The sequence below is a fragment of the Phallusia mammillata genome, chromosome 2 (genome assembly GCF_965637545.1).
Source record: "Phallusia mammillata chromosome 2, kaPhaMamm4.hap1.1, whole genome shotgun sequence".
Classification (NCBI taxonomy): domain Eukaryota; kingdom Metazoa; phylum Chordata; class Ascidiacea; order Phlebobranchia; family Ascidiidae; genus Phallusia; species Phallusia mammillata.
The window spans coordinates 3,195,663-3,210,615 of NC_137253.1; the positions used below are offsets into that span (position 1 = coordinate 3,195,663).

Here is a 14,953-nt window from a genome sequence, read left to right on the forward strand (position 1 = left end):
GGATATGTTTAAAAATGATTCGCACGGGCCACATGGTTTTTACCCCATTCACAATTTAGCTTGCAAAGGGATTTTGTAGGGTCACCAAGATATGGTCTTTCTCCAATCCAATTTAAAATCTGGTTAAGCGACTGTTAAACTAGTTAGTCTCATCTTACGAGCAATGCTTGTATATTACATCACAATCAAAACAAAATTGTTTGCACACAATTAACACTTTTAGTCTTGTCTGTGATGTAACGGATTGGCTTTGGATCAATCCTGGGCACTGTGATCCCATAATCCTATAAAACTAGGTATCAATTCTACATATCGTGACAGGAAAACTTTTGCAAGCAGTAGATTACTTTGTAATGTTACAAAGGTATCAATACCATTAGGCAAATCAAAAATATAATCGCAAGGCAGAGGAAATGACCTCATGGGCCAAATCCAGCCCACAGGCAGTAGTTTGGTGACCTCTGCACGACGTGAATAAGAGAGTGAAAGGACTAATATCTCTTGCGAGTAAAAAATAAGCATGGATTTCTATAATCATGGTTAGAAGTGAGTGCGAGTGAGTTTTGAATAAAATTTTATCATAGAAAGACAAGTAATTGAACCAATCAAGGGTTGCAAACCTTTAATGCTAAAAAATAAATTTCTTTGAAGGATCAATGTACTTGTCTTGGATGGAAAGGTATTTTGTATACCTTATTATATTGATATTTGCTTGAGATCATTCCTTGTGTTTCAATTTGTTTTTGTCGCTGTGGATCAAGAGCTTCATCTTACCACTGCATAAAGCAAAATAAAACACATATTAACCTTAGAAGAAAGATCAAGCACTTCAAAACGTAATGACCCAACATCAAATATTATGATAATTAAATCCACCTCTATGCCATGCTTTAGTCACAAGCATATCTTGACACTTGATAATTTTTATTGTAACAATGGTATAAACTATAAGGTACAACAAACAAGAAAAATTAGGTAAATGTGTGGTGCACTTTTAAACACAGATACACTGGTCTATTTGCAGATATTTTATTATGCTTTTGTCAGTCCATACACAAGTTAACACAACCCCAATGTAAATACCTTCTACTTACAACTTAGTGTTATTCATTCTGTCAATTACTTTTAAATTCTGTATAGATGACAGTCGACTATTTTTCACCATTTTTCTTAAGGTGGTTGTAACCACTGATTTTAGAAACCTCCAGTTTATATCATCTTTAGTATAACTCTATTTAAAAAATATATTTTAGACAAAGCCACGGTGACCAGAAAAATAATGCACCCAGAAAAAAACTAAACTTCTAATATTTGTATGCACTTAAAGTATGACGTCACAATCATACAGTAAAAACTTGTGACATCACAACACAATTGCCCAATCAGACCGAAAATCTTACCTTACTGGATTTTAAAATCTTATTACGGTCAGTTGTAGCTTCGTTTGTGGACTGACAGTTCCTGAAAACATGTTTTTCATGCATTTCATTCCATGACCAACAAAAACTTAAAACCCACTGCAGTTTCTTTTCAGATCACGTGATACTACTGATGCATAACATTACTTATGAAATTACTGATGCGTAACGATGTTTTTAGTGCACTTATGTGCGCTTTGTTTGTGTTATTATATATTTTTAGAATTCGCTGTGTAAGAAAATCTTACATCCACAACCTTCTGCTGTGTTTAGCCACCAGACCAGTGGTTATTTAAGTGTGGAACACAAATGATTTTTATGTGGCACACAAGCTTAGTATAAAAATATTGAAAAATCTAATCATTTAAAGATAAAATCGTGTAATTAGTTTAAACTCGTTGAAAATATAAACCTGCGCATTCTAGCCACCACGATACCACTCGCATTGAAGGCGTTTATGATACAACAAACAGTACTATCTCACGATGTTAGTTGTTGTTGTAGGGAATACTTTTTGGGAATGGATACGCGAATGCAGGACAAATCTCCTAGTGCAGGTGTGGCCAACACGTCGATCGCGATCGACTGGTCGATCGCCTGCTTTTGACTGGTCGATCGCCACTAAATTCTCCACAACTTATCAAAAGCTTATTAGTTGAAAAACAAACTAAATAATATAAAACAGCACTTCTGACATTTTGACACAACGCACAAATGTGCAATCGGACAATAATTATGTAATTGACACTTTCTTTGTTGCGTAACAATTGTTATTTTGGCACCAAATTGTGTCGTAACATCTACAATGCTTTGTCGTCACAACTTGAGTGTTTGCTTCAACGAAGCAGTTGCTATTAATTGGGGGGATTTAAAAGTTCCCACTGAATACTTTGATAAAAAATATGTACGTATGCGACGTTTTAGTGTTGTAAGAACTACGTGATGCTTGACAATAAAACTCATGACTATAAATAACTGTCAATCAAATCTCATGCTGATGTTTTCATTATTGCTTTATGTTACTGGCAGCCTAAATCACGACTGATCAGTCGATCGCGTACAATTAGGAAAAATTTTGTCGATCTTAACGACTGGCAAGTTGGCCACCCCTGTCCTAGTGGAATGCGAGTAGAAAACGAGGGAGTAACAGACGTTTGGCTTTTCCTTGGCCATTTTCCGAATTTTCCGGTAAACACCTAAAATTTAAAAGTTAGTTCGCGGGCCGCACAAAAGCCCTCTTAGGGCCACACCGGGTCGCGAGTTTTGAGATCCCTGCATTAAGCCAATAGAAAGTATGTTATGACGTGATAAAACATGAATATGCAGTGAGTAGTGTAGCTTTAATTTGGTGGTGTGAACAGTATCATATGCTATAATGATAAAATACACAAAAACAAATTGAAAACAAAAAGTTACAAAAAAAGGTTTTGCGGCGGCACACCCAGCATCATCTTGCGGCACACTGCACTAGAACATACAAAGAGAAAGAATATACATAACCTGCTGTACGAACCCGCACAAGTCTACAATTAACGACTGCCTTAAAGGTTGGGCTAAGTATCTGTACAAGTGCCGATTTTTCGCTTACAATTTTGTTGAACTCGAAACCAATAATTTCGTTTATTAGTTCTTTACCTTTTCACTTGATTGGTGAGTTGAGTTTATTTCGCTTGGTGAAAAAAAAACATAGCGACACAATAGTTGCACTAAACCAAAACAATCACCAAGTCAGAAATAGCTGCGCAACGTTGAAATGTTATGGAGCGCAAAACAGTTTGGTGATTCATGATTAAATGCGCTGCAGCTTCACTGTATTATAAGGCGCTATGTGACGGGAGCCCACAAGAAAGTGAGTGTGGCGCGCAGTGCGTATAACTCGACTGGGGGAAGCGTTGGTGGGACCAGTCAAGGGGTCCCTACAACCTAACCACCGTGTTAGGGAAAGAGGATGGGGTTTCGACAGAAAAAGAAACCACTGAAAGAAATCTTGCTGGAAAGTTTCAAGCGCCGGAAAGAAGAACACACCACAAATCTGTAGTCTGCATTAATAGTTGACTTTTGACATACTGCAGATTGTATTGTTGATAAAGTTGTTTAGGGCGTTGACAAGGTCATTTATAGTAAATAAGGATACTAGTCGAGACACTTAAACGAATTACGTTGAGCTACTAACACTGGAATTTGGCTGGCGCCCGATCTGGGAATTTCTGGTAAGTGACGCAACGGGGCATAGGCGTTTATGGTGCTGACTCAGCAATTTGGGTTTATATTAAGAATGATTGCTGAGTCAGCACCATAAACGCCTATGCTCTGTTGCGCCACCTACCAAACCGGACGTAAGCCGAGTTCCAGTGTTAGTAGTTCTACCAATGAATTAAACCAAAAAAAAAACGCATGAACATGAAATAAAAAAGTAAAACAATGTACAAGACTACACCACTGTGACAAAAAATGCGGTTCTCATTTAAAAACAATAAAAAAAACTGCTAGAGAATAAATAAGAACTCTGGAAGCTTGTGGGTGAGAGTTGCTTAACTTGAACAAAACTGTACAAAAGGTGACAATTGCAAAACATAAGGACTTGTGTTACAGCGCAGTGCCATACCTGAGTCGGCTAACGGTGCAAAAGTAAAACAATAAAACGTGCAATTAATGCGACAACAGTTACACATAAACGCTGTATTATCTGTTTCGTGGTGGAAGTATAATCATTTGTGTATGCGAGCGTGGAAACAAATGCAAGGGAAAGTTTACAACAAGGTTCTTAAATCTCGTGCAAATAAAACGCAGTGACGTTTGTGATAGCGTTTGCATTACCAATATGGTCAGGAACGTCATTCTAAGCACCTGGACCAGTATGTTGCATTGATTGCTGATTGACACCAAGGCCATAATAAGGTTTAAAGAGGTTTGATTTGGCACGTGTAGAGCAAATGTTTACAAACATCATGAATGTTATTTTGTGCGGTGTGAGGGATATTATGTGGGCATTCAAGCATCCACATTATCTGGAAAACCACAACAGTAAGAGTTGAATTTTGTAAAGATATTTTCTTGCGGCAATTGCAAGCACAACATCACACATTTTAACTCTGGTGCATCACCTAGCGGAATAAAATGTCAGGGTATGAGCATTTTGAAAAACGCAGGACTAAGAAGTGACGTTTGGTAAATATAAGAAAGGTGTAAAACAAGGCTGGTAATCCCGCGATATACAACTCAGGGAAAAAGTAACTCTTGAACATCCAGAAAAAATAATCTCACAACTTCAAACAAGTTCTTTGGACACTTCGAGTTCGCATCTTTTGCAAGTTTAAATTTGTTTTGTAAAAATGCCGAGGTAATAAAAATCCCATAACCCGAAACCCCTGTGGAAACACTTTATTAAATTTATACATGATGTGCATGTTTACTTTATGGTCGAGGCAAACAAGTTAATTATGTGAAGCATTGTTTACTGGCGGATCTGAAATAACAAACATCTTATGGAAGGCGATTCCGTCTCTGTGAAGATGGACACGCTGGATGAAGCAGTCGTGTCAAACTCACTCACAGCGTGAGACAGAATGTCAGCGACCACTGAGTTGATTGTCGTGTTGACGAAAATTTCTTGTGGTCCCCGAGTCAGATTTGCACCAGAATAAACACTCACCTCGGATGTCGTTGCAAGACGTCCCTCGTCCCAGCCGGGATATTTTATGACTTGACACTAAGGAAAAAATGTCAACTTTGTGAATTGCTACGTCGTATGAACTATAATGCTAAGGCTTAGTTAAGTTTTCAAATCGTCGCATGTTTCATACGGAGACAACTGGCCGCTAGTGGCGCGATGCGCTGTCAGTTGTCCAAAAATGATGGGTTTTGGGTTGTTAGTAAAGTCACTCCGAGTAAAAATGTTTGTGACGTAATATCTAACGACGGTTCAAGTTGGTCGTACAAGACAATATGTTATCTCGAAAGTGTCCACAGTCAATGTTAGGCATCATATTGCCACAATTAAAAAAAAACATATTCAACGACAAACCACATTTAATTATGTATGTTAAGCAGTAGTATAAACTAATGGTCACTGAATTTTTCACAAGAACTTGTATACATTTGGTAATGATGCACGAGGAAGAAATAGTTTTCAAACCTGAAAGCTTGTGGTATTTCTGCCGTATTATTTGATGCCAGACGGTGCGACTTGTAAATTGCAAAATGGTGTGGAATATATAGGAGTCACTTCTATCGAACAATGCTTCTTGCTTCCATTAGAGATAACAAAAGGCATATGTTTGCGGGCGACGAAGACTGTTTTATATTCTCGGTGTTGTAACAAATGCTGGCTATTCTGCGACACTAGATGAATGGAATCCCACATTTTGTTGCATTACTTTGTGTGCAGTTAATTACGTTTCAATATTTATGTCAAGCTTTATTCTATAAATTTAATCGGAAATGCCCGAAAGGGACTAACTACAGGGAAGGTTTGCATAGAGTGGGACACAGAAATTGGCACAGCAGTGTGTACAAGTTGGGTTATCAGGCACCTCTGGGTTATCACGTTTAAATAGTGGCGTAAAACCGACAACTTTTATTGTAATCGTAAAATACACGCCTTTAATGCGCCCGACGTTTACCACTTTTTCGAATCTACCACTGTGACGTACTTTCATGGGTGGTGAATTGTCGGCTTCAGTGGCACGTCGATGTGTGTTAACAAATCCGACAGGAGGCGCTATTGATTCACGATTTAGTCTTAGTCGGGGGTTTCCTGTTTGTTGTTTGCTGCAAAATTGTCCTTCGTCACATTTATCAAGTGCCGTTCCATTTCAGTGATTCCTCCAACTAGTTGGTATTTGAATAGAAAGGTAGGACTGTAAGGGAAATGGCATCACAATATAAGTTGTTAAGTAAACATTTAAAGCAACACCAAGTAGTATTTCTGTAACTCCATGCACCTGCTGAGAATTAAAATTGAAACAGCATTAAGTTAAAATTAAAACAGCAAAAATGATACATATATTTAAATTAAATTTAGAATGAGTCCCCTCACACACTATTATGTACCAAAATGTAATAAATAAACTAGAGGTAGATAAAAATGTTCATTGCTAAACATGAGTAACACAATAAATACCACAATAACTAATTATGTATATTCAATTTAAGGTCACAGACACAAAACTTCCTGAAAGCACAAAACATGAACTATAGCACAACATTATATATGCAGTTTCGGCAATGGAAGAGTTAAGTTAATACTACTTGTAATTTGCACTTTTGCACAAGTCGAAGTAAAAAAAAAACTGAAATACAAACCTGCAAAAAGGCATAATGGCTTTTGGTATCCCAATCAAATCTTGCAAATCCGTGGTTATTACCATAACAGCATATCTGTTATGGCCATTAGCAGTCAAAGTTTCAAGATGTCAGCAAATCAGTTTTAAGTCTCATTCTGAAAATCAACAGTTTTAAATAAACATTCACAAATTAACACAAATATCAATGCAAAAACACAAAACTTATACCTATTTTCATAAACTGTAAAAATTTCATTCATAAATTTGTGTCCAAATAGTTCACTTTGGAAACTTGTTCCCATGCAATAATGGAACATTTGGCCAATTCATGCTTTTATTATCTAGTAAGTGGGGCATTGTCATATGATCAATGGTCTGGATTGTTACATCACTGAGTTGTAATGTTGTTGGTCCTATTTAAACAAATAAATATTGCATTGAATAGACATACTCTACATATTCAACCTGCTATGGTCAAAAGCAGAAAACTTCAGTGGAATCAAACTAAGTAAAATCAATAAAAAAGTGTCATTTAGAAAGCATAGGCTTAATAACAAAGTATCACAATATCAATGTAAAATTAAAAAAAAAACTAAACACAAAAATACCTACTTCAGTTAACAGCAAAATTTTATCCATAATTTTTTTATCTCACGGAGTCATTTAGGATCTTTTTCTCATCCAACGATTGTTCCTTTCTCTGTTCTTTAGTGAGTGGGGCATTGTCATGGGATCAATGATCTGGATTGTTACATCACTAAGTGGTAATATTGTTGGTGCTGATTAGGAGAAGAAATAATACATTGAGTAGACACTCTACATATTCAACCTACTATGGTCCATAATTGAATGCAGAAACACAAGCAGAATTGTACCAAGTAATATAAAAGTAAATAGGGCATTGCTGCCAGGCATAATATTTTACCAAATAGCTCTTCTAGTAGTTTTCATTAAAACTAGCCAATGTTTTGATGTCTGAATATAAAAGTGTTATTTGGAAAGGATAGGCCTGTTACAAAATATAAATCAACTTTTAATATCAGCACAATATAACTCTTTAAAAACAAACCTCAGCCAAAAGTCATTTTTACCGAGGAATATTGATTGCAATATGTGGGATGTGGACAATTCAAACCTTATATGTTTAGGCAGAAACTTGTAAAGCATGAAAACGACATCAAGATTTTGTCTGGAAATGGATCAGCTAATCAAACTCCTTGCACAGTTACATAACATCTTTGCATTTTTTCATGTTGTAACATCCTGCAAAAAAATAGTTTACATTTTTCAAAATTTTAAGAATCAGGTTTAAAACAACACACAAGTAATCAAATCAAACAAAACAACACAGCTGAAAACATACAAAGTAAACAGAATAGCTGTTGATGAAAATGCAAGAAAAATGTGGGATAGATTAAACTGGAAAATGCCAAAGACATTCGCACGCACTTTGTCTGCACTTTAAATATGACATCACATTCACACAGTGGTTATTTGTGACATCATAATTGAATAACTGAACATTGAAGCATTAGCATTTGATTGGGTAATATGATAGTTTTTATTTGATGGGTTGTGGGCTTGTGGCTGCAATCGTGAAATTTTTATTACCTGTTAACATAAATATTTACCTTAATAACACTTCCACAAAAGATTTTTTTCCTGATTGCTTTTAGTTATTTTGTGGTCATGCAAAAGTAATACTTTCGTTTGGTCTTCTTTGCCAGTGCAAACATCCCATGAGGGAATAAGTAAAGTCACGAAGTTAAACTGAAGGGATGTATTTCGAATTTGTATAGCAAGATTCACACCAGACGCGGTTGGCGGATAGCGACGCGTTTTTGCGTTCGACGGCAAGCGACGGGGTATTCACACCAGACAGGGACTTGCCGTGACGGCGCGATTTTCTCGGTTGAAACGGCTGACGGCAAAGTTAAATCGGATTTAACTTTTCCGTCAGCCGCGCTAGACTGCTGGATGAAAAACTTGGTATTCGGCGGGTGCTCGACTTGTTTATGATACATTTTTGTTTGATTTAGGTCTTTTTGTCAATTTGAGTCAATTAAGTACTGATTGTTTTGGTACAAATTGTCTTGTTTTAATTGTTTTTTGGCTGTTTTTAGCAAATTAGTTTAAAATAGTCGTTGTTATTTTTGTAAACAGTTTGAAATTAAGTACCGAACACAAAAATTTTCTTCCCAGTGGTTTAAAGAACTTTTATTCACAGCTTTTTGTTCAGTTTGGGCTGGTCATTTTTAATTCAACTGGTCATTTTTAATGAAATGATTTTGTAATTATGTTACCACTACTTTGCAAAAAGAAAAGTACAAAGAAGGTGCTGCTGTTGAAATCTTACCAGGATGGAAACACTATTCATATGAGCCTATGCGTAGGTGAATTTTGGTATAAATTCTAAATGTATTGCTCCTTTAACAACTATGATTTGTTGCAGAATTGTGGGTACTTTTCCTAATCTCCATGTCTATGTGTGATTCAGCAACTCCAGTGCACCTGTTCAATAAACAAAGAAAGAAAATGTTGTATATGGATTTCCAGGTTGGTATACTTGAATAAAATTGTAGTTTCTGCTCATCAACTGTTCCATATGTTTCCTTAGAGTTCAAGTTATGAATTTGTGACATGTTTGTCAGACTATAGAAAGCAATTTCCCAATAAAAAAAACTTATCTAATTTTACAGAGCAAATTGATGAAGTTACAAGCTTCAGAAAAGTATGCCACAAGCCAAAGAATACAAGTTTTTCATTTGACAACATCTAGCATCATTGTGATTGTGCAACAATGTGCAAGTTCATGTACATGCATCTTTTTACATTTAAGCTTTTTTTTGTATTTTGTTATATGATTGTTTTCTTTGCATTTCTGCAATCTTGTGTTTTCTAAAATGTGTTTATTTATGTTATTGCAATTATATTACCAACTTTGAAACATAAAGTGGCTATAAAACAGAAAAGTGTGTTTCAACAGCAATGACAGAAGTAAACTTAATCCAATGTCGCTGTTTTAATTGTTTTTGGAAACATTTTACCGTGGAATGATGCTCAACATTATATTTTGTCACAAAATAAACTAAAAGGAATTTTGTAGCAACTTTCTTAAGACGTAGAAACACTCAATATGTCGAGCACATTGACCCAGTTTTCTTAGCAACAAAAGTCGTTGACGCCAACCGCATTGCCGGTGTGAACGGCCAACGTCGCGTCAAACGTTACGCGCAAAATCCGCCAACAACCGCCGGCGCTGACATCGCTAGCCGCCACCGTCAACCGCGTCTGGTGTGCAGAGCCCTAGCAGTCTTGCGCGGCTGACGGAAAAGTTAAATCCGATTTAACTTTGCCGTCAGCCGCTTCAATCGAGAAAATCACGCCGTCACGGCAAGTCGCTGTCTGGTGTGAATACCCCGTCGCTTGCCGTCGAACGCAAAAACGCGTCGCTATCCGCCAACCGCGTCTGGTGTGAATCTTGCTTTACTGGTTTGGGCACGATAATTTCGGCGACGAGCCAAGTTGGGAGTTACATCACTTTGGAGATGCTTCTACCGTGGCATGCAGAGCTGTGTCTTTTCAGAGGTGGCCGACGTTGGTTCGCGTGTTCACTGCGTGGTTCTTGTTGGCAAGTGACGACTAGCGTCGCTGAACACAGTGTCAAACCCTAGATAGGAACAGCGGCGATTTTATCTGTAAAACTTGATGAAATAATGCGACGAGAGCTTGGTTCAGACCAATGTTTCGGTCTGTGTTCTGGACCGACCCCAATGCCTACCTACAGAGCACCAGGTACTCGAAAAAAGGATTCCCTACGTTCGTTGCCAATGGAATCGCCAAGATTTAAATGCAAAAGGGTCCTTCAAGCTAGAGACATATGTTTCTTCAGAGCTTAATCCAGCGGGCGCGGAGTCACGTAGGGTGATGTCGGAAGCGTTAGTGACGTATGCTGGTTGCGGGGTCAGCAGTTTTTGTTGGAGTCTTAGGATCACCGACATGTAAGTCTGATTGTTTTACCCGACTTACCTGCTGAGTTCAGTCATGTAAAAAAGCAGTAAGTCTCCATACATATGGTTGTAGAGAAGCAGTCCGTTGTAGAGGATCATCCATGGGTACTCTTCGTTGCATCGTTTAAAAAAGAGTATCGCCTGGCTTTTTTAATTTTTTTACTGTTGCGTGTTCGGCGTGACAAGTTGAAGGAGAATCGTGGATCATTGTCGGTTGAATAATTGAACGCTGCTGCTGTAGTTGATCAAATATGTGCAGCGAAAGAAGCTGGGGCACAACCTTCTACCTGATGGAAGCGTACCAGAAAAAAGGGCAAAAGTTTACGCCATGAGACCGAAACGTGAAGTTTTTAGCAAGTTCAGAAAATCTTGCAGCGCTGTGCAACTCAGTTTACCGCTTTGCAGGTTTACTCATATTTTCTGATATTTTTTACGTCAATGCATTGCATTTTTTAGAGACGAATAAGGCTAAATTAAATATTGTGACGACTGACTAATTAATCTTCAAGTGAAGGCTGTTTCCCCGTGATTGTCGGTGAGTGTTGAATTTGACTTATTACCTATTAAAAACAAAAATTTGAAAAAAACTTGTTTTTTTCTGAATTTTCACTTTCTCCTTACTGTAATTAATTTTTTTCAAATACTAACATATCATTTTTTTCAAATAAATTGAAGCCAATATGCATAAGCTTTCCAACGCACCCCAGTTGGAAAAAAAAAATCGCACTAATACGATTTTTGTCGCTGTTAACAACGAGGCATGTCTCCATGCGCATTTATGCGCCCGTGGCAGTTAAAGGGTTAATTCATGTATTTTACATGTGGCTTACTGCATGCTGTGTTTTCCTACAGTGCGCGCAGCCATTGTTTTATCGTCTTGCAACTGTTGATACGTGTACTGTGCCTGTTGACCTGTGTCGCAAAATAGTTGGTGAGTGCGTCATTTAAACGGCATTTTTGTGCGTTGACATATGTCAATGTGTTTGGTTAGCTTGCTTAGAAAACCGTTTCCGTCCCAGTGCCGTTCCAGTTTGTGTAAGACGCTGTGGTTGTTGTCGCTGTGGATTAATACAAAAGATTCGGAAAGTGTGATTTGTGTGGGAAAGGGCGGGGTGGGATTCAATGTCACAAACCCTTTTGTTAGGCTCAGCCTTGCAGGTCGGCCGTTCAGAGTCTGCAGTCTACAACAGGGTTCGGCAACTTTTTAATTCGTGTGTTCCGAATAACTTGTTATTTCCGTGTGGATATGCCTGGCAGCAATAGCTTATTCTGTGTGTAAGTATATCGTTGGCACACGTGCCAGGGGTTGCATACCCCTCCATTTCTTTGACTTATTTGAGAAACGTTTAAGGTACAACAGCAAATAGGTGGCCACTAAGCAAATGTTGGTTACCACCTTTAGCCTAGGCCAGGGGTTCCCAAACGTTTTTGGTCTGTTGCCCATATGTCTTTTTAATAGCGATTCGTGGCTCGCTACGTTCTGTAAATTTGGGCACAAAAAAACACTCAACAATAAGCGAAATAGTTTCTAGCAATTTATTTTTAATGAGATACATGCTCCTGATATTTGGCTACAAGATTCAGAATTCTTCGCAAATATTATGTTTTTCAAAACAAAGCGCATAATATCTACTGTATAACAAATCAGTAGAATCTGTTCAAATGGCACTGTTGTCCGTTGAAAATATCTTGGTGGCCTAGTACTGGGCCATGGCCCACAGTTTGGGAACCACTGGCCTTGGCTAAAGACTTACAATGGTGGAATTCATGGGTGGAACTTCCTACCTGATTTAGCCATACTGCCCTGAATTTTGTGTACCTTTTTTGTGTAACTTTAGTGGTAATTTCCACTACTACGATTTACCATCCAGGTCTGGCGCTCTGTCGGTGTAAGCCTGCTAAAAGCGCCGTTGCCAGCCTCGTACGCTGCGCATGTCAGCTTTTTGGGGAAACACCATACGGGAATTCTTAGAAGACCGGCCTGATTCGATTGGACCATCAATAAGCGTTTAGGTGATACTTCTTACTACACCAACAAATTTGAATTAAAAGCTAAATCACTTTCAACGCCAAACGAATTCTGCTGAAATGAACCTGCAAGTAACCAACTTTTCTACTAATAAAGTCTTTCTACTTACTCCAGTGTAAGTGTAACAACACCAAGACGGGAATTAATAAAACAAGTACTAAAGTAAACTACTAAACTCACTTTTGTTACCGTATTTGTTTGATTGTAAGCCGTCGCTTATAAAGTTTTATCCCCGCCGTTCGTACGTCTTGCGTTACATGCTAAATTTTGTTACTTGTTTTGCAAAATTTTCAAATAGGATGCGTTTTGTTGTAGCTTAAAATACACATTACGGTTAACACCATTATTCCAAATGGTCAATATATCAAATTGTTGTTGCATTGCAGGCTTTGAGACCCAAAATATCACCAAATCGCCTTTCAATTCGTGCTGATATGATGTTTGTCGTTTCGCATGAATGAAGGTAGCACCGTGCATCAAAAACAACACAAATGACAGTTAAAATTCAAACCTTCAGGGCCCCAGGAAGAGAATTGTAAAAACTTCTGTGAATTGGGATTTTAGGCTACTTGGCCATAGAATTCTGGATAATTACCAGTGTTTTTAACGTTAATTTCGGACACAGATTTTACGCCAAAAATTCTGAACGTCTGGTAACACCACACCTTACAGCTGATTTAATCAAAGGCGGCTTACAATAAAAATAATACGGTATAACACTTATCCAGTATGTTGTGTATCATGTTCGATAAAAAACATAACTTGAAAATAAACCTTTATGGGCAGGAACTGGCTGAATGGTCTGGCGCGCCTGGTTCGAACCCAGTGAAAAAAAAATAAACTGTCTCAAACAGGGCTTACACTACACACTCGATTCTAAATCTCCCGAAATAAACCGACACATAATGATGCCCTTCTATTTAACCTACGAGTGCGGCGTCGGTTACTAAAAAGAATGAAAGACGATATCGCGTCGTCGTGGCTTTCTGAAAAGAGGACGCACATCTACACCGAAGTGAATAAAGCGAACGATTGCCGCGCATATTTCCCACCGTTGAAACAAAAGATCGGAACTCAAAGGTTATACCTTACCACGCCAAATGTCGTTTTGTTCCTGTTGCGACGGTTGGGTGCAACGTTACAAAACCCTAATGTTCGGCGCGACGACCAACGCGTACGCAGGAATATGGATTACAATTCACAAAGGTCGTTTGTTTTTCTAAGCAAGAAACGCTACTGTTGCTTGGAACCAGTAGCATTGGCAAATTCAATTAAACTGTCAACGCTCAAATGGAGAGACAAAAATGAACCAACAATTTTAAAAAAGGCAACCCTCAATCATGATTTTTCTTACGCGCCAACCATAGATTAAAAGCCCGCGCGACATAAACAATTTGTAGTAACGGCTGTAGTGGTTCTATGCAATAATTTAAAACGTAGGATCGACTTATATGTATAGCCGTAACGTAGCTGCGGACGAGCTAAAAAGCGTCACACAATATACATCGCGCTCCATAAACGGCGCCGAATTCCTCCTGACCAATGAACGTCCACTTGATCGCTCATATCGGTGGGAAAACCCCTCACACATGTTTGTATAAACCGCGATTTTGGTGATAAATGCCATTTTTATGTTAACGTTTGGATAGGCAGGAGCTAAAGAAAAGGCTAACCTGCTTCAGTTCAGATTAGGCTCGAAAACTGACAAAGTGTTTGGGGTTAACTTGAAGCGCCGGGACTTACAAAGTTTATCGAAGACTCGAAAAACGACAAACAGTTTTGTTCTAATCAAAGACGTTCGGACATAAAAAACTTTGCAACCAGGTCAAAAGATTGATGTATAGCGCCTTCGGTTAACTGGGGCAACTACAGTCGACCAGCCCGCGTCGGCGGTTAGCGCGACCTATACGACGCAATTTCGTCTGATCGCGCAGGAGCCGGTCACGGCGAGGGAAGTATTATATCATCCAAGAAAGGTGCCTTAAACGGATTTAACAGTATTCTGCATATATTGGATATCGCGACGAGATCATACAGTCCCGAGCTGAAGAACCCTTCTCGGACTCAATATTTATGCGCGAGCCCAAGAAACACCAGCATCAAACCCGCGAGGCCTGTGGAAATATATTCGAAGACAAGTGGAAGGAATTTTAATCGATTGGAGGCCAGAAGGCAGTCACCGACATAGATTATCGTCTACGCCAGCTTGGC

General features: G+C 38.4%; 1 long non-coding RNA gene and 1 pseudogene across 1 annotated transcript; one reads left to right on the forward strand and one right to left on the reverse strand.

Annotated features, from left to right (window-relative positions):
- Nucleotides 1-2,684: 2,684 nt before the first annotated feature.
- Nucleotides 2,685-14,953, reverse strand: part of LOC145212396 (uncharacterized) — a 182,923-nt pseudogene continuing 170,654 nt past the window's right edge.
- LOC145212400 (uncharacterized) lies at nucleotides 8,904-10,004 on the forward strand. Its single transcript, XR_013856687.1, has 3 exons — nucleotides 8,904-9,092; nucleotides 9,156-9,259; nucleotides 9,403-10,004. It is a non-coding gene; the product is annotated as an uncharacterized LOC145212400 (long non-coding RNA).